Raw genomic sequence first — 18,745 nt, 5'->3', positions numbered from 1 at the left:
CCGAGCCAGGATTAGAACCAAGTTCCTCTTGGCTCCAAATATAACACCTTTTCTAGCTTGGTGGTGACATATCAGAACACATGCTCTATTGCCAATAGCCATAGAGAACTCAGAGTCAATTCCATAATGAAGTATCTAAGTTAAACTTAATAGAGGAATATTTGATTTACTTTCTGGATAGATGGCATCAATCACTGGAAATCCTTCAGGGACACAATTCAATTCAATCTAGCTCAACAAGTATTTATTAAGTATCTACTTTCATAAACCTTATGCTAGGTTCTAGGGGTACAAAAACAAAAATAAAATAGTCCTTGCTCACTAGGAGCTAACATTCTATGGGGAGAAAAGGGTGGAGATTCTGTCGGAACACAAACTTATCCAAGATGGTCTCCATGAGCAAAACTATATGCAGCAAGTACCCCACAGAGCAACTCTAGTATACATGCAGTTTTCCAGATGTAGTGAGCTGTGATAAATGATATCTCGATAAAAAGCCACTCTTATTCAAAGCAAGTTGGAAAACAATATTTCAGGAGAATAACCTTCTTTAATCATATACTTTGATGGAGGAATGTTCTTATGCACATCAGCTCAGCCTCAATTCCTTCCAGAAGGACTGACATCTTAAACGGCTCTAAACAATGAATCACCTTGTCAAATAAAGTGCAAAATGGAAAACCTGTTACCAAACTCATCTGATATAATGACATTTACAACAACATGTTTGAGGTGATAAACCGACAATAATAATTATATTTCCTTTAGACTTTGATTGTACTTGGAAAGTTCGATGCAATCATACTTTCTTCCTTCAAGAAAATTTTACATCCCGACATTTAATTTCTGAAACTTCAACCCATCTATGAGCATGCAAATCACAGCTGGCATTAAACTAAGCACTCTCAGCTCCCTTTTGGAAAGACTGGAATAATGATGATGATGATGCAAAGAATGGCTAAGTATAGGAGATTTTTCCTGTAATTCAAGGTTGATGGAAGTAATACTGTTCAGAAATGACAAATGTAACACTTTTTTTTTTACCCTAGTAAAAAGCCTTTGCTGATGAGCCCCATTGTGGGTAATAAAAAAAGAATCCAGTACATTGGAAATAACCCAGAACTCAGTTATTAGCACAGTGCCTTGCCCACATTATAGGATCATAGATTAGAGCTGGAAGGGACATCAGAAGCCATTTAATCTAACCACATTGGTTTGCCGATGAGGAAACTGAGAACCATACAGGTTAAATGACTTGCCCAAGGTCAAACAGATAGTAGGTAAAAAGCAAGATTTAAACCCAGGCCCACCAATTTCAAGGTCTCTGCTCTTTCTGTCACTGTGATATGCCACCATTCTATTAAGCATTCGGTGAATATTTGTTGAGGAACAGAAGAATAAAGGGGAGAGGGAGAAGAAAAGGGAAGGACAGTGAAATAGAGAAGGAAAGAAAGAGACAGAGAGGGAGAAAGGAGCAAAAGAGAATGGGAGGGAGGGAAGAAGGGAAGGAAATCCTCGAAGTGTTCTATGTGGGATTCTGAAAATTAAGGAATATTTCAGGAATATGCTAAATACCAAACAGCAAAATGACAATAAAGCAAATTTTTCAAGAATCACAGATTTTTATTTCTCCTTTGACCACTTTCTAATGATACGCAAAGATGATGTTATCCCGCTGGGTACTAGACCAATGTCTTAATTCCATCTGGTATAGTCAGACCCAGAATGCTCTTTGATATTCCTAAACAATTCCTAAAGAAATATTTTCAATAGTGTCTGATCTCACATACATTCTTGCAATGTCATCAGTTTCACTACTTGTCAGCAGCTCTGGTAAAGAGTTCAATAGGGGAAAAGGTTAACACCCTTGACTAAAATGAGATTTGAACATTATTTGTGGGTTTCAATTATCCATGCTATCTCTGTTGCAGATTGCCCCAGATCATCAAGAGTTGGCCATACATCTCTCCTGGAATATTTATGATCTCTGAATCTACATATGACTAAATATAGTTCAGAAGCCAGATGGCAGTACACACACACATGCATATATGACACACACACAAACCTTTAGTGACTTAGAACAAGTCTGTTTTTTCCATAGATTGTTGACTTTTAAAAAATTATTAATTATCTAAAAGGTGTTCTAAAGAACATGGAAATGAGATAGCTCATGCTGTGACATTTTAAAGAGAAAGGTATAACCTAAATATATTTCTCTTTTGATGGTTTTTTAAATTTTTTTGTAGCCCACATGGACTAAGATGAAGATCTGAGATTAGAAAGGGAAGACTTTTCTTTCTGAGATGGACTGATTTGAGGAGCATTTTGAATAGTGAATTGAAGGAAAGAGTGTTACATGATTGTTCTAAGCATGTGGGACAGCGAGGAAGGAGGTGACAATGGAACTTGGAAAGGAAGAAAAAAATCAACGTGCTGTAGGAAGGTTGGCCAAGACAATGGGGGGTGTGCAGTAGTTAAAAAACAGGAGAGGAGAAAAACAAGATATAGATATAGATATATATATCTATATCTGTATCTATCTATCTATCTATATATATATATATGCACACACATATGTGTGTATATATATGTATGTATGTATACACACACACACACATACACACATTTAGAATGTGTTGGGGGGTAGAGAATGGGAAGGCCTTTCCAAACAAGAAGTAATTTAAATCCAACACGGAAGAATAGAGCAAATCAATGGAGGATTTGGAAAACAACAGATATGTGACATAATTTTATCATTAGTTTATCATAATTTTATCATAATTTATTATTAGTTTTCTTTTCTTTTGGGGAGAAACAGGATGCGGGTTTTGTTTAGGCCTATAATTTGAAAGGAATTTTCCATGCAGAATCACGTATTTGCCAATTTAGACATAGTCAATAACTTATACTTCTACAGAACTGACTAAGGCACTGAAATATTAAATGAGCTCGTCTGTATCAGTGGCAGGACTTGAGCCCACACCACCATCTTCATAAGAAAAGCTCAACGTAACAGGAAAATCAAGAACAAGATTATATAATTTCGGTGGTTTCATGTTTTTGTGTACATGTGCATGCAAGCATACAGAAATAAGAAAAGTAAAATAAAGCACAGAATAACCCTTTCCCATTATCTAAAATGAGATTAGATGATTGGTGGCCACATGCTGAAAAAGTTTTGTTCATTCCTCTCTTAAGTCGCATCACTATTTATAAAAATCACTAAACAGGGGTGGGAGAGTGTCAAGTTTCCACTGTGTTAAATACTTCAGAGTTCAAATAATTGTCCCATTCTTTCAAAGTTAGACAGGAGAACTTTGCTAACTAGAGGCCCAGTAGGCCCATTTAAGTCAGACAATGCTATAAGATGAATTTCAGGGGAAGGGATGTGACAGGCTTCTAATTCTACTAAATGATTTTTGAGGTAGCAGCCATATTTCTCATGTGTGGTATCCATAAAAGTAAAGAACTATAGAGCTGCCCAACTCATACAGAAGCAGCAGAGACAAAAAAAGGTCAAAGGGGGATAATTTTCCAGCCCAAGACAACTTAGGAAGTCAGCAGGTAAGGTCTGTCACACCAGGGCAATGGTCAGCTGGGAGTGCACGGTGGCAACGCCAGCAGCAGGCCTTAAAGGCAGCTTCAGCAGCAGCAGCAGCAGCTTCGGGGCCTCAGAGACGGTGAGTGAGGCAGACGAGTGTCAGAAAGAGATTACAGGGGACCCTTTGCTGGTGCTGGGCTCAGAACCCTGTGGCATTGCCCATATGCTGTTCTGGGTGGTAAGTCCAAGGTGAAAAGGAGCACTAGTTGGCTACAGGGGAGTACGGGCCCTGGTCACAGTTCCAAGACAGAGAAGAGTGCTTGTGGTCATTCAGAAGGAAGCTGAAGCCCTGGTCTTTGTTCCAAGACAGAGAGGAGCAGGTCACAGTTCTAGGGCAAGGAGGAGCACTAATTCTTACTGCTACAAAGGAACAAAGTCCCTTCCAAGACCAGATCACAGACTAGGAGAACAATGACCACACCTTTCCTTAGATTATATCGCTTTGGAAACACTGAAAACTTACAGATCCCCAGAATTAGCTCAACCTGATGTTAGGGACAATGGCCTTTCCACCCCCAGGTGGACAGATCCCAACTTTGATATCAAGTTAAAAGTCAAGAAATATGCTGGGAATATGAGCAAACAACAAGAATGACAGAAAAGAATCTGACCCTAACAAGTTACCATGGTGATAGGGAAAACCAAGGGACAAAAATCAGAAGACAACTAAGTCAAAACAGCTGCCAGCAAAGCCTCAAAAAAAAAAAAAAAAAAAAATATATATATATATATATATATATATATATATATATATATATATATATATATATATATATATATATGAATCAGACACAAGCCCAACAAGAATTCATAGAGGAGCATAAAAAGGATTTTTAAAAATCAAATAAGAGAGGTAGAGGAAAAATTGGGAAAAGAAATAAGAATGAGGCAAGAAAATTATGAAAAAAGTTAGCTTGGTAAAAGAGGCACAAAAAATAGTGAAGAAAATAACACTTTAAAAAAACAAAATTGGCAAAAATGGCAAATGAGGTACATACATAAAAAGGAAAGGTAGCGATCATAATTTCAGACAAAGCAAAAATATTCCTAATTAAAAGAGAAGCAAGGAAACTACATTTTGCTAAAAAGGTACAATAGACCATGAAGTAATAAATGTATATGCACTAAATGGTACAGTATCCATACTTAAAAAGGAAACGTTAAATGAGTTACAGGAGGAAATAGTATAGTAAAGCTATACTAAGGGGGAACCTCAACCTTTCCCTCTGAGAAACAAATAAGTCTAACTATAAAATAAACAAGAAATAAGTTAAGAAGATGGATTGAATTTCAGAAAAGTTAGAAATGAAAAACCTCTGGAAAAAATTGAATGAGAATAGAATGGAGTATATTTTTTCCTAAGCTGTACATGACACCTTCATAAAAACTGACCATGTATTATGGCATGAAAATTTCACAACCAATTGCAAAAAAGAAGAAATATTAAATACATCCTTTCAGACCATAATGCAATAAAAATTACATTCAATAAAGGACCTTAGAAATGTAAATTAAAAATGAATTGGAAACAAAATGAGTGAGCCAAAGGACAAGTCATACATACAAATCAATAGTTTCATTAAAGATAATGACAACAATGAGAAATTTTGTGGGATGCAACCAAAATGGTCCTTAATGGAAATTTTATATCTTTAACACTTACATCAATAAAATAGAACCTATCAAAGAATTGGGCATGCAATTAAAAAAAAACCTAGAAAAAGAACAAATTTTAAATCCCCAATTAAACACCAAATTGGTAATTCTAAAAAAATCAAAGGAGAGATTAATAAAATTAAAAATAGGAAAACCATGGAACTAATAAATAAGAGCTGGTTTTATAAAAAAATAAACAACAACAACAAAACAGATAAATCACTAGTTAATTTGATTTTAAAAAAGAAAAAAAAATTAATTACCAGTAACAAAAATGAAATGTGTAAATTTATCAACAATGATAATGAAAGTAAAGCAATTATTAGATGATATTTTGCCCAGTTGTATGTCAACAAATATAACAATCTAAGTGAAATGGATAAATATTTACAAAAATGTAAATCACTCAGAATAACAGAAGAGGAAATATAATATTTAAATAACTCTATTTTAAAAAAAGAAATTGAATGAGCCATAGATAAGCTCCCTAGTCCTAAATCCACAGGGCCAGATGGATTCACAAAAGAATCCTATAAAACATTTAAAGAACTATTAATTCCAGTAATATATACACTATTAAAAAAAATAAGCAGCCAGTCCTACCAAACTCCTTTTATAACACAAATATGGGGCTGATACTTAAACCAGGAAGAGCAAAAACAGAGAAAGAAAACTACAGACCAACTTCTCTAATGAATAGTGATGCAATTTTTTAAAAAAATATGTTAGCAAAGATATTAAAGCAATATATCACAAAGATCATATATTATGTTGAAGTGGTATTTTATGCCAGGAATGCAAGGTTCAGTATTAGGAAAACTATAAGTATAATTGACCACATTGCTAACAAAAATAAAAATCATATGATTATTTCAATCATATTGAAATATGAACACTTTTGGCAAAATACAACACCCATTCCTATTAAAAACAGAAGAAAACACAGAAAATAAATAGAGCCTTTTTAAAATGATAAGCAGCAGCATCTATAGAAAGGGCGGTTGGGTAGTACAACAGATAGAGCACTGGACCTGGAATCAGGAATACCTGAGTTCAAGTCCAGCCTCAGACACATACTAGCTGTGTGACCCTGGACAAATTACTTAATCTCTGCTTCAGTTTCCTCATCTGTAAAATGAGCTAGAGAAGGAAACGGCAATCCAGCACAGGATCTTTGCCAAGTAAACCCTGAATGGGGTCACAAAGAGTCAAACACAACTGAAACAACTAAGCCACAGCAACAAATCTAAAACTTCAGAAAACATCATCCATAAAGCGAATAAACATCAAGTTCAGTGGTGAAGCAAGAATGCCCATTAAGCAATGAGAGCAATGAGACAACAAAACTACCACGCTTTGCAGATGATATGATGGTATACTTAGAGAATCAACTAAAAAATTAGATGAAACACTTAACAATTTTAGCAAAGTTGCAGGATATAAAATAAACCCACATAAATCATCAGCATTTCTATATATTACCAGCAAAGTCCAGCAACAAGGGTTAGAAAGATAAAATCCATTTAAAATAACTGCAGACATGTATAACCTACATCAGATTGCTTGCCATCTTGCAGAGAAGTGTGGGGGAGAGGAAGAAAAATTTGGAACTCAAAATCTTATAAGAAATGAATGTTGAAAACTCTCTTTACTTGTAATTGGGAAAAAAATTACTATTTACAAAAAAAATGTTGAAAGAAAATAAAAGAAAAGAACTGCAGGCAATATTTAGAAGTCTACCTATTGAGATAAACCCAGAAATTATATAAACACAATTACAAAACACTTTTTTACACAAATAAATACAGATCTAAACAATTGGAGAAATATTAATTGCTCAGGGACAGGCCAAGCTTAGTAGCTCCAGGTTTCATACTATATTACAAAGCCGTAATCATCAAAACAATTTGGTACTGGCTAAGAAACAGGGTGGTGAGGCAGTGGAATAGATTAGGTACACAATACATAGTAGTAAATGACCATAATAATTTATGTTTGATACACCCAAAGATTTGGATCTTTTGGAACAAGAACTCACTACTTGACAAAAATTGCTGAGAAAACTAGAGAGGGTATATTTCTTAGATGTTACAGGTGATGCCATAATCAAATTAGGAGAGCAAGGAATAATATACCTGTTAGATCGATGGAAAAGGAAAGAATTTATGACCAAACAAGATATAGAGAGTATTATAAGATGTAAAATGTATAATTTTTATTATATTAAATTAAAAAGGGGTTGCACAAATAAAACCATTGCAACCAAGATTAAAAGGAATGAAGAAAAGTGGGGAACATTTTTTTACCAAGTATCTCTGATAAAGACTCATTTCTCAAATATATAGAGAACCGAGTCAAAATTTTAAGAATACAAGCCATTCCCCAATTGATAAATGGTCGAATGATGTGAACAAGCAGGTTTCCAAAGAAGAAAATAAAGCTGTCTGTAGTCATATGAAAAAAAATGCTTTAAATCACTATTGATTAGAGAAATGCAAATTAAAATAACTCTGAAATACCACCTTATGCCTATCAGATTGGCTAATACCACAGAAAAGGAAATGATAAATGCTGGAGGGGATGTGGGACACTAATGCACGGCTGGTGAAGTTGTGAACCGATCTAATCATTCTGGAGAAGATTTTGGAACTATGCCCTAAACACTATCAAACTGCATACCTTTTTATCCCATAATGCCACTACAAGGTCAATATCTCAAAAGAGATCATAAAAAAGGGAAAAAGACTTGCATGTACAAAAATATTTATAGCAGCTCTTTTTGTGGTGGCAAATAATTGGAAACTGAGGGGATGTGCATCAATTGGAGAATGACTAAAGATGTTGTGGTTCATGATCGGAATACTATTGTGCTATAAGAAATGATGAGCAGGACGATTTCAGAAAAATTTAGAAAGTTTCACATGACCTGAGCAGAACCAGGAGAACATCGTACACAGTAACAGCAATATTGTATTTATTCTCTGCAATACAATGATCCAAGACAATTCCAAAGGATTCATGATTAAAAATGCTATCCACATCCAGAGAAAGAACTAATGGAGTATGAATACAGATCAAAGCATACTATTTTTCACTTTCTGTATTTTTTCATTTTATTTTGTCTGTGTTTTCTTTCACAACATTACTAATATGGGGAAAATTTTACATAAAGACTCCAAGTACTAGGATAAATACCCACTATTTGACAAAAACTGCTGGAAAAACATTGAATAGCAGTATAGAAGAGATTAGTTTTAGAAGTGATTCATACCTTACATAAGGATAAGCTCCAAAAGATCCATGACATATATTTAAAAAGTCATACCATAAAAAAATTAGAGAAATATGGAAAAAAGTACTGATCAAATCTATGGATAAGAGAAAAGCTTATAACCAAAAAAGTAATAGAGTATCAAAGAAGATAAAATAGGCAATTTTGATTGTATAAGATTAAAAAGTTGCATACACAAACAAATCTAATAAAATTATAATTAAAAGGAGACTATTAAATGGGAAAGATCTTTGCAGCAAATTTCTCTGATAAAGGTCTCATTGTCAAGCTATCTGAGGAACCTATTCAAATTTATAAGAAAAAGAAACATTCCCCAATTGGCAAATGGTCTAGATATAAACAAATAGATCTCAAGAGAAGAAATCCAGACAACTTAGTGCCGTAAGAAAATATGCTCTGAATTACTACTAATTAGAGAAATGTAAATTAAAGCAGTTCTGAAATTCTACCTCACACCCATAAGAGTGACAAAAATGATGAAAAAGAAAAATGATAAATGTCGGTGGGGCAATGGGAAAACAGGAACACTGTACACTATTGGTGGATTTGTGAACAGGTACAACCATTCTCCAAAGCAATTTGGAATTATGCACACAATTTACTAAGCAATGTGTGCCTTTTGCTCCATCTATACCCATTGCTATACCATGGGCCTTTATTCAAAAGAGATCAAACAAAGGGAAAATGGTCTTTTATGCATGAGAATATCCATAGCAGCTATTTTTGTGATGGCAAAAATCTGAAAATTAAGAGAATGTCTAACAAGTGAGGAATTAATGAAGAAGTAGTGGTATATGAAAATTTCAATACTGTTGTGCTATAAGAAATGAGGAAATAAAAAGCCATAGGATGATTTTCGTGAACTTATGCAGGGAGAAATGAGCAGTACTAGAAGAATAATTTATACTTATATCAAAATTATGAAAATGAACAATTTTGAAGACTTTTATAAATGATGAAGAATTAGATATGTAGAACTAGGAAAACAGTTTACACAATGGCAACAACATTGTAAAAACAAATAACTTTGAAACTTGTGTGAGTTATGATAAATACAATGACCATTCATGATTCCAGGAAGCCAGCAATAAAACAAACTATCTGTTAGAGAGAGATGATGGATTTAGTGTGTGGAATGAGACACAAATTTTTGTGCAGTCATTGGACAAATTTATTTTGCTTAATTATGTATATTACAAGAAATTTGATTTATTCTTCTTTTTTAATGGTTTAGGGGTATAAAAGAGAAAAAATTGATTTCTATTAATTTTAAAAAAACAGATGCTACAAATACAAAATATTGTGTGCATTTTTAAATACTGTCGACTATATTATTACTTTTACTTAACAGTTTCACTTGTTACAAAAGACCTCTCTTGATGTATCAGTAATCTATAAATTTATACGATTTATAAAGAAAATACAGCCATAAAACTGGAAGTTACTCCAAAAAAAAGATATAAAGTCTGTTGCCAGGACAATTCATTAAGTCTTTTTAGTTTGATAGGACCTGCCCAAATTTGTAAAGTCTTTCTTCTGACAACCTCAACACTGTGAGAGCTGCAACTCTCCCAAAAGAAAATAACCTAATAGCTGTTTTATTTACTTTTGAAAAATTCTCCACTTTTTTCAGTTCTATAAAATTAAAATGTCTTCATATGATAGTAAAATCCCAAAATTGATATAAAACACTTAGAGTTCTATTAAGTTGAATTACAGTTCTTTTATGTGTGAGCAAAAGGATAAAAATACCTTGAAAATAAAATTTGACTTATACGGCTGTCTGTTCACAAAAGGATCTGGTGGTAATGAAACCCAGGTTTCCATCCAACACTGAAGAATTTTGGATGAGACTCTCCTAATTAGTGGAGAGAATGCTAATGCAACTCCTGCATGACAACATGAGAGTGCAGTTGGCAAGAGAGTTTTAGGGAAAAGAAACATTCTTCATTTCTTTGAAAGAGAGGACATAAGATGGTTCCAGACCCTCTTCAGGACTGATTCTGCAGAAGAAAAAGAGGACTCTTTTTTTTTTTTTGAAAAAGAGCACTCTTACAGACATGTAGGAAAAACTTGCTATTCAACATATCTTTGATTTCCTACTTCCCTCCCTAGAGTCTTTTGGAAATTTCTACTTACTTGAGCCCAGGAGTCTCTCTTGGTTGAGTGAAACCTTATCTTGGCCCCATTCAAAGAGCATATTCACTCTGCATATTTTAATCGGTATAACTTTTCTGATTTCAGCTTGTGATGTGCTTTACTAAATGGGCTTTCTTATTATTCACTATTTATGATGGTCTTTTGTGTAAGCAGCATTTGATAGGAACAGGCCAAGTCTTCCTCTTTTAAGACTGATTGAGAAAGTCTTTTTGTTCTGAACCAGCTGTATGAACACTAGTATCTGGGGTAGGGGATGAGGGGGGCAGTTAGCCCCAGTACTCCTCTCAAAGACTTTAGAATAGAGTGACCAGCCTTGAGGCCCTTGTTCATCCCTCAAGGTAGGAATCAAAATCTCTCTTGGAGAGGAGTGGGTAAGATTCCAGAAATATCTATCAATATCTCCCCTCTGGCCACTTATCTATATACATTTAGACAACCTATGTGGATACAAAAATCTTTACAGAGGCAGTCCACACTTTATAGTAACATATGCTTAGAAAGAAAAGTTCCACTGTTTGGTTATAATTATTACCATAAACAATAACTTGCATTGGTATGGTACTCAATTTTTTTTCTTTTTTTTTAAACAAGCGCCTTCATCTATTCATTTTGTCCTGTAGAAGAGGTAAGGCATGCAAGCGTATTCCTGTTTTCACATAAACAATACTATAGGGCTTAATAAATGCTTTTTCACCCGTTCATTCTTTCATTCATAGGTAGAAGTTAAGAACCTAAGGCATCACCCCAATTTATACAATATGTGAGCAGTGGCAGAAACAGGATTAAAAACAATGTGGAATACTATGTTCTTGACTTGTTCATAACACCCCCTCCCCCACCCCCACTAGCTCTGTCATTTCTTGCAGTTGATAATCTCTTCTTGACTGCTGAAGTCATATCAGTGGATTAAAAAAAATTTTTTCATAGATCACTGTGTGGTAAATCTGAAGATGGACAATATAACCTATCCATTCAATATCAAATCTAGCATTAAAAAAAGTGTAGAAGATGGAGGAAAATAATGCTTTAGAAAGATAGAATTACAAATTTGGGTCTGGAAGAAAGTTTCAAGGATATTTAATCCAACTTTTTCATTTTACTGATGAGGAAAAGGGCCAGAGAGGTTTGGTGACTTGTCTAATACCGCAAAAAAACATCAGAGGCAGGATCTAAACCCAGGTCGTGCCTCCAGCCATCTTTCCACAATACGAAACATAATTACGCCAGTGTGGTTATATTTTATTTGTATCCACCAATGCAGTACTTGTCTATGCATCTCCATAAAACATTCATACACTATCTACACAACCTCTTAGCCAACACTTCCTGATCATCAGGGTTTCCAATATTATACTTAGGCCATCTAGCCATCATCTTTGATTTGCTTTAAAACATGCCAGAGAATGAGCACTATTAACTCCATTTAAAAGAGCTAACATTTATATCCACTCAAATAAAATCATATACCACTAAATGAAAGATTACTCTTGATATACCCATTAGTCATAATATTAGTAAGTTAACATTTATATAATAGTACTTTAAAGTTTGAAAGCACTATTTCATTTGATCTTCAAAACAACCACTGAAAGTAGGTGCTGTTATTATTCTCATTTTACAGATGAAGAAACTGAGGCAAACAGATATTAAGTGACTTGCCTAGGGTCACACAGCTAGTAAGTATCTAAGGCCACATTTGAACTCAGGTGTTTCTGACTCCAGGTCCAGTGCTGTATCCATTGAGACATCTAGCTGTTACATCTTTCCTTTACAATCTATTTGATTCAGAAATTAATTTTCTTGTTTAGCAACCCAATTAGGAAAGCTGCATGCATGGTGTAGCTAGAAGAGGATTGAGCTGAGAGACCAGGTATATGTTTTCTGGTCCTGACTCTTTCACTGACTATCTCTGTGACTTTGAGGAAAGCATTCCATCTCTCTGGGCTTCCTTATCTGTGAAATGAGAGTGTTGGACTACATGTTCCCCTCCCCTCCATCCTAATCAAAGACCTACAATCTCATCAGGCTAGGGATCTCCTAATTAGGAAACTCCCTCCAGTGCTGAAGATTCAGGCTGGTTCAGCAGCTTATCTTACTTGACTTCCCCAGAATCACACCACCATTATATCAGAGAAAAGACTCAAACCCAGGTCTTCCTGATTCTGCAGCCAGCTCTTTATCTGCTATATCACACTGCCTACATAAGGTTCCTTGTAAATTTAAAATTCTCTAAGTATTTGCACCGATTTCAGAGTGGGTTGAGTAACATGACAAAGGAGACATCCTCTATCTGATCCTAAGTAATATCATGGTTTGCCTATAGGAAAAAACAAAAGGATCAGTCATAACAACTGAGGGATGATTTTTTTGTTGTTATGGTGCATGGATGTAATGGAATATTACTCTTCTGTAAGGTATATTGAATACAGTAAAATAAAGAGAAACTTTCATGACTCGTCTGACTGATTCATATAAGAGGTGGCATTTGTACTGAACTTTGAAGGAAACTAGAGATTCTACAGGCTAGAGGTGAATAAGGGACAAATGCTTTCTAGGCATGGGAGGCAGCCAGTATGTGGACATGAAGACAAGAGAAGACCACAGAGTGTGTGAAAGGGAATACTGATTCAACGTAAAGTCAGAACAATATGCACTATAACTATAACCATGTAAGTGGAAAGAACAATAATAAAACACTACAAACCGATGGCTGTAAAACTGTAATGACCAAGGTTGGCCCCAAAAGCATGATCTGAAAAAAAAAAAGTACTACTATCCCCTCTTTTGTCTGAAGAGGTGGGACGACTGTGATCACAGAATATTGTATATCATCTCAAGCCTTTTTGTTGATATACTGGTTAGTTTTGCCAAATTGTTTTTTCTTCTCTTTTTTTTTTCTTTTTTGTTTTAAGGGATGGCTCTCTGGGAGGGGCACGTGAAGAATATATCAGCAAACACAGGTGATGTAAAAACAAGATATTATATGTCCATCTTCCACTCAGCTGTCAAATTAATCATCTGTCCATGTTACCACCCTCCCAACTCCACCCATTTAGTCAATTCAAGTGGCTCCCTATCACCTCCAGGATCAAATATAAAATCTTTGGTTTGGCATTCAAAGCCCTTCACAACCTGGACCTCTCCTATTGTTTCACTCTTGTTATGCTTTATTCCCCTCCATGCATATGTTAATCCCGTGGTATTGGCCTCCTTGCTGTTCCTCACACAAGACATTCCATCTCCAGAAATTGGGCATTTTCCTGGCCTGATCCCCATGCCTAAAACATTCTCTCTCCTTATCTCTGCCTCCTGGCTTCTTTGGATTCCTTTAAGTTCCAACTAAAATCCCATCTTCCACAAGAAGAGGAATTTTGTACATGGTTCTTTGCATATTGTCTCCCCACCTGGACTGGGCTCTTTTACAACAGGGACTATCTTTTACCTTTCTTTGCTTCTCAAGTGCTTAGCACAATGTCTAGCACACAGTAGGGTCTTAATGCTAACTGACTGATTTTATATATACATACATACACACACACATACATACACAATTTTAATTCTAAAAGAATGGCTATATAGACCAGATAACATTAGTATAGGGATACTGTGATTTCCATAAAATCTGATACCAGGGTGGGGAACCTACAGTCCTGAGGCCACATGTGGCCTTCTAGGTCCTTGAGTGAGGCCTTTTGACTGAGTCTAAGTTTTACAAAACAAATCTTTTTATTAAGGGGATTTGTTCTGTGAAGTTTGGATTCAGTCAAAGGGCCACACTTGAAGACCTAGAGGGCTACATGTGGCTGCCAGTTCCCCACCCTTGTCAGCTTGAGTAATAAATAGGGATCTACATGGAGGGCCATGGTATAGTCCAGACAATAATGACTATTCCTTCAGAAAAATTTATGAAATAAAAATAAGAGTCTGAGGAAAGAAATGGACAACTGCCTTTTACTCTAAAAAAAAATTGAAATGAACTGGCTGTGTGGATGCAATTTTAGGGCTCCCAAACCAGATATAATACATGGAAAGTATAAATAAAAGAACCATATGTTGGACAAGAGATCTAGCTCTCATCCTTACTACTGTAACACTGGGAAGAGGCACCTCTCCAAGCCTCGGTTTCCATCGAAGCAACATCCTCACTGGTCTTCCTGACTCAGTTCACTCCTCTTTACAATTTAGCCTTCAGTGTGATTTTTCTGAAAGTAGGGTCTGCCCTCATAGTTTTAGCTCAGTATACTCCAGTGTTTACTGGACTCTCTTCCTTCTAGGATCAAACATAAACTCATGTTTCACTTTTGAAGCCCCTCACAACTTGATTCCAATTTCTGGAAATCATTACAAATCACTCCCCTGCACACACCCTGCGCTCCATCCAAACTGTCCTTCTTGCTATTTGTCATATGTGACTCCTGGCGCAGTAGGTAGGAAGCGCACTGACCTTGGAGTCAGGAGAACTTATCTTCATGAGTTCGAATCTGGTCTCAGACGCTTAATAGCTGTGTGACTCTGGGTGAGTCACTTAACTCTGTTTGTCTCAGTTTCCTCATCTGTAAAATGAGCTAAAGAAGGAAATGGCAGACCATACTAGTATCTTTGCCAAGAAAACTCCAAATGAGGTTACAGGGTCAGACACAACTCAACAACAACAAATCTCCTGCCTTCATGCCCCTACACTGACTGTCTCCCATGCCTGGAACACATTCATTCCATATTCACCTGCATGACTTAGAATCTCTAGCTTCCTTCAAAGCTCAATACAAATGCCAATACTTATAGGACTCAGTAAGACAAGTAGTATTTATTAAGCACCTATTATGTACCTCTGCACTAAGTGCTGGATATACAAAACAATAACCTAAAAATAAAGTCCCCGATCTCAAGGAGTTCATAGTCTAATGGAGAAGACGACATGCAAACAACTATGTACAAACATGAAGTTTACAACAATAATTAGGGTACTCTCAGCAGGAAGGCACTAAGATTAAGGAGGACTGGGAAAGGTTTCTTGTGGAAAGTTGGACTTTAGCTGTGACTTTTTAAGGGACTAGGTGAAGATGAGCAAGGAGAGTTCCAGGCATGGGGGACAGTCAGTGAAAATATTCAGTCTGAGTCAGGAGAGTGTCCTGTGAGAAGAATAAAAAGGAAGCCAGTGAAGGAAGATGTAAAAAGATTGGAAAGGTTGAGGGGACTGGTTGGGGCATGTTATGAAGGGCTCTGAATGCCAGAGGATTTTGATTTTGGAGGAAATAGGGAATCACTGGCATTTATTATGTGACAGAGGGGGGAACACGGTCAGACCTGCACTTTAGGAAGAACACCAACAGCTGAGTGGAGAATAGGCTGGAAAGGGTCAGGACTTGTGGCAGGGAGGCCGTCCAGCAGGCTATTTGCAATAGTCCAGGTGCCAGTCCTTTCTCTTTCCATCCAGCTGCTAGTATCTCCTCCCACTCCACCCCCCAATTACATGATAATTATTTTGTAAAAAGTACTTATTAACTCACAGATCTAATAATGGAAGGGATCTCATAGCCTGACCCCTTCATTTAACAGATGAAGAAATTGATACCCAGGTTTATTAAGTGACTTCTCAAGATCACACAGGTCCCAGGTAGGATTTGAATGGAGAAATAGAGAAATAGTTGCTTTTTCCACTACCAAACTGCCTCAGGGAAGCTAGGTGGTATGGTGGATAGAATGTCAGGCCTGAAATCAGCAAGACTTATCTTTCTGAGTTCAAATTAGACCTCAGATACTTCCTAGCTATGTGATCCTGGGCAAGTCACTTAACCCTGATTGACTCTGTTTCCTCACCTGTAAAATGAGCTAGAGAGGGAAATAGCAAACATTCCAGCATCTTTGCCAAGAAAACCCCAAATGGGGTCATGAAGAGTTGGACATGTCTAAACAACAACAAAATGCCCCAATGTTATATCCCCATTTGGACTGTAGCTCCTTGAGGATTCACATTTTATTTTTTTTTCCCCCTTTGGAACCTCGGTAGGTAGCACAGTGCCTTAGGCACAATAGCTGCTTTAGTAATTATTTTTTGATTTTTCTTAGTGATCTTTGAGGACAATACTATTTATACTGTACTTACAGGTTGGCTGTGAGAAAAACATTTTGCCATTTCTTAAAGTGCTCTATGAATGAGAACTAATATTAATCTTTTAAAAAATTTAATCTTAAGTATAGATATCAAGTAAAATTTACTAAATTTGAAAGTGCTTTTTAGGTAACTCCTCTACCCATATCTCACAGCGCTATGACATCATGTACTACCTCCCATAAGGCTGATCTCATTTCCTGAATACTTGGCCTTACCATGAGACTTGTCTGCCATAAACACTCCACTGGGGATCAACTCAAAATGCTGGGGGCCATTTCTCTAAATCTCTGGCCACCTTACGGATACAAATGGACTGACCCATCATTTCCCCCCAGTCACACATCTCTCTGATAACACCTTTTCTACTCCTTTTCCTTACAACTCTCCATGGCCTACGTTGCAGTATGCTGACACCCACCATGTACCTCTCTGTTGCCCTCTAAATAACCTTTAACTTTAACCACTTTTTAGGGTTTTTTTTGTTCTTGACTTAAATACCAAATGAAATGCACATTTCCAAATACACAATAGAATACAATAGGAGGATTTCGCTTGAAACTACAAATTTTATGTAGGGTTTGCCTTTCTTAAGTATATAATAAATTCAACATGTAACTTTCAAAGCTGTCCTGCTTGTTTGTGATCCCATCTGGTCTGTCTTCTGTTCATTAAAAAAATCTTTGATAACCCCATTTTTGGGGGTAATCCTGGCCTCAACCCATCTCTTCCACTCAACCCCATTGAAAACAAATACATTAGTAAAAATCTTGTAATAAACATGGTGAAGCAAAACAAACTTTCCACAATGGTCATATCCAAAAACACATGCTTCATTCTGCAACTTGAGAAAGCACGCCATTCCGCAACTCACAACTATATAACATCAGCAGAATATTGCGGTTTTTTATTTTCAGGGAGAAGTTCGGGTTCATTAAAAATACTGTTCAATTTCTCACCCTCAGTTCACAGTTCTCTTCAGTCAGTCAACAAGCATTTATTAAGTATTTACTATGTGCTAAACACTGGGAAGACAAATGTAACCTTAATTCACATCTATGAAGTAGATTTCTATGACATAGGAGGAATTCATAGTAATTCTGCATTTAGAAGGGTAGTTATGAAACAGTTCATGGTTATACCCCCAGCTAATGAGCACATCTCTCTAACAATAGGCTAAAGGGTGAATTCCCAGCCCTGTGTCAGGAAAGGTCCCTCTCTCCCAAGTGGCTTCTATCACACCCTCATGCCTCAAACCAAGAGATACTGGGCAACATAAGGTCAGAGTCGACCACAGGTGTTTATGATAAATAACATTAAATCTGGAAAATGCATTCTTTAACTGAAAAAATTTAAGAAAACACAAACGGAAAATAAGGCTAGGGCAGGGTAAAGGCCCACCCTTGGACCTCATTTTTCTCCATGATACTGCTTCTGCGCAAAGGAGCATCCGACATAAAACACACACTTGGACACACAAACACACACACTGAAATAGTTCCACTCACCTCCCAGCTCGACCATTCAGATGGAAGTCATCTTGTTTTCCCACTGCCTCACCAACACTTACATTTTACTTTTTCTTCATCTTAACAAAAGAGAACTGCAGATGTGGCAGGCCAGCTGCTAGTCCGATCTCCTGCCCTTTGCCTAGGGACTATTGCCCGCCCGCCCCCTTTGCTCTTCCTTTTCCTTGAAATTCACGCCTACTACCCAGTAGCCAATTGCCAAGTATGTGTGTGGGAGGGGAACTTCCCCCACACTTGTCTAAGTGAAGAGCTACAAAATGCGGAGAGTTTTGTAGTCTGCCAGTCCTTTGCATGGGGATGTTAAACAAAGGAAATAAAAAATAAATATAAAGAGTGAAAAACAAACAAAAAAGAACAGTTCCTGCCCTCAAGTAATATACTTTCTAATGAAGGAG

The 18,745-nt window shown here is 36.4% G+C and overlaps 1 long non-coding RNA gene across 1 annotated transcript in view; it reads right to left on the bottom strand.

Annotated features, from left to right (window-relative positions):
• The window catches only part of LOC144456337 (uncharacterized), a 204,106-nt gene extending 185,600 nt beyond the window's left edge, over positions 1–18,506 (bottom strand). The window contains exon 1 of the long non-coding RNA XR_013485418.1: positions 18,330–18,506. This is a non-coding gene — a long non-coding RNA (uncharacterized LOC144456337). The remainder of the gene's footprint in view (positions 1–18,329) is intronic.
• Positions 18,507–18,745: the final 239 nt, after the last annotated feature.

Source organism: Phascolarctos cinereus, unplaced genomic scaffold (genome assembly GCF_003287225.1).
Source record: "Phascolarctos cinereus isolate Bilbo 61053 unplaced genomic scaffold, phaCin_HiC Scaffold_3;HRSCAF=262, whole genome shotgun sequence".
NCBI classification, from domain to species: domain Eukaryota; kingdom Metazoa; phylum Chordata; class Mammalia; order Diprotodontia; family Phascolarctidae; genus Phascolarctos; species Phascolarctos cinereus.
Note: the sequence above shows the minus strand (reverse complement) of the source record. Positions and strands in the feature narration are given on the sequence as shown.